This window comes from Triticum aestivum, chromosome 2B, assembly GCF_018294505.1.
Source record: "Triticum aestivum cultivar Chinese Spring chromosome 2B, IWGSC CS RefSeq v2.1, whole genome shotgun sequence".
Taxonomy (NCBI): domain Eukaryota; kingdom Viridiplantae; phylum Streptophyta; class Magnoliopsida; order Poales; family Poaceae; genus Triticum; species Triticum aestivum.
In genome coordinates, this window is record NC_057798.1 from 407,524,970 (window position 1) to 407,527,371 (window position 2,402).

The following is a 2,402-nucleotide window of genomic DNA, read 5'->3' on the forward strand; positions in this document are numbered from 1 at the left end:
TCTTCTTCTTCTTCTTCTTCTTCTTCTTCTTCTTCTTCTTCTTCTTCTTCTTCTTCTTCTTCTTCTTCTTCTTCTTCTTCTTCTTCTTCTTCTTCTTCTTCTTCTTCTTCTTCTTCTTCTTCTTCTTCTTCTTCTTCTTCTTCTTCTTCTTCTTCTTCTTCTTCTTCTTCTTCTTCTTCTTCTTCTTCTTCTTCTTCTTCTTCTTCTTCTTTCTTCTTCTTCTTCTTCTTCTTCTTCTTCTTCTTCTTCTTCTTCTTCTTCTTCTTCTTCTTCTTCTTTCTTCTTCTTCTTCTTCTTCTTCTCATTTTCTGTGGGAGATGGCTTCGCAACAAGCTCTTTGGACCTTGGCACCTTGCAGCTATCTCGAAACTCACACGGGCATCGAGGGCAACATATTTTATCCGCTCGTACGTCAAGGGATAATTCTCACATCCAGACGACCTTAATGCCACCGTCTCGTCACCCTTCTGAAGATTTGTACCAAGCACAAAATTTGCTACGTCGAATAGGGATGGTGTCTGTTTATCACAATCTTCTAGAGGAATTTTGATTCCGGTTTGTAGGTCAGTGATTCTTTTCAAATCAAGGTTGTACGGCTCCAGCTTCTGTTTGTCCCCTTCGATGGCTGCCCCACAGAAGTATACGTCCTCCCGAGATAAGAAATCGTGAAGCTCACCTGGTATGGAGGGCGAGTGTATGATGTGGTACACCAAAACATCATCTTCGAGGCACAGCTGAGGGACGGCGGCGCGTTGGGTCTTCCCAGTGGCATGCTCCGTGTACTCTGCGTCGAGACCAATGACCCTCGTCTCAACCTTTTCGAGGGAGTTGGATACATTGTTGATCCACTGCCGAACAACCCTTGGGTGGACGGTGACGGTGGCAACTATGCTCAACGAGCCATCGACGAGGACATGTTGGATGCTAAAAACCTGCATCTCAATCTCTTTCGCTATTTGGAGCCGTTGGAACGGAGGGCTATGGTTTGGAGAATTAGGATTAGATGGCTAGTCTAACTGAAGTAGTAGATGATTATTTAAAGAGGTTAAAACAATGTGAACACAGTGGGGTTTGGATGCAAATGAAGACGAATGGGAGGTGAAGAAGCCGAGGAAAATCGGTTCTCAATGGAGAAGTAAATGGGAGAAGTGGCGTGCAGGTAGTTGATTAGACGACTAGGTAGACTAAACGAAAAGGCTATGCGAGTAGACTGACGAGTCATACCTGTTCGTGTACGTGCCCATCCTTCCTGATAGGTGGGACCTATGCAAACAGATAAAAAAATGTGTCATAGCTGGTTCAGATGGATATTGGCGTGTGAGTGGGAGACACAACATTCTCTGGTTAAGGAATACTCCCTTCATTTAGGTGAGTAAGTCACCTTATGAAAATCATGTTTTCCCAAAACCTTTAGGCGTGGAGCATTAACTTCCTGCTCGATCCCCTCCCAGCCTCATTAGCCAGAGCGTTCTCTTCCTCTGCTGCCGCGTTCTACCTTTCCATTTTTCCTCCTCTCAAGTGTGGACGATCCGCATGCCGTCCTTGATGCACCAGAACGACCACTGCATGCATCGCAGCAGGGTGTTGATTGGGCCTGCTTGGAGAGCTGAAAAGGCATCCTTATAACTACGTATTAGTTGCTGATTTTGCTTCCATTTGTAACAGTGCCGTGGTTGGAAGTTTTGCTCGTCCCGGTGCTCTTTCTTGTCCAATCTACAGCCACCTAGGTTGCACTCACCTAGACGGAGGGAGTACACGGTTATCCTCATCAAAGGCCCATCTTCGCACTTCCGCATGCACGAGAATTTGGTCCTGCTCGCAATATGGATGATACTTGAAGGATGAAGTGAACAGGCATGCTAGCACGGGAGACCTATTTCCGCTATACAATATTGGAGTACTCATGTTCCTACTACTAGTAGTAGTAGTACAACTGTGGTACACTTGATGGTCAAAATACTATTCATCCGGTCCTCACAATGAAGTGACAACACCCTGCGCCTGACACTAGTCCAGGTGGCGTGTTCGGGTTACCAAAGTCAGCCTCACGCTGTGCACTGTGTAGTCTGTCACCGCCACTGTACAACACATTGGCGCCTCGCCTCGTCTCCCTCTCCCCTCCCATAGCGCCACTCCATCTCCATCTCCTTCTCCGTCTCCGTCTCCATCTCACCGTGCCCCCGTGTACCATCGCCTCGCTCGCCTCCCCTAGTACCACTATTCCCTCGCTAGCCGCTCCAGCACTGACAGCCTTCTCCCCCATAAATCAAGCCCCCCAAAACCCCCACCTTGCAAACTCCACCATGGCCGAACGCGAACCGCACAACATCCATATGAGCCACGATTGGAGCAATCTCCCCAGTGACATCCTTGACCTCTGTTGTTCGTGTATGGATATGTTG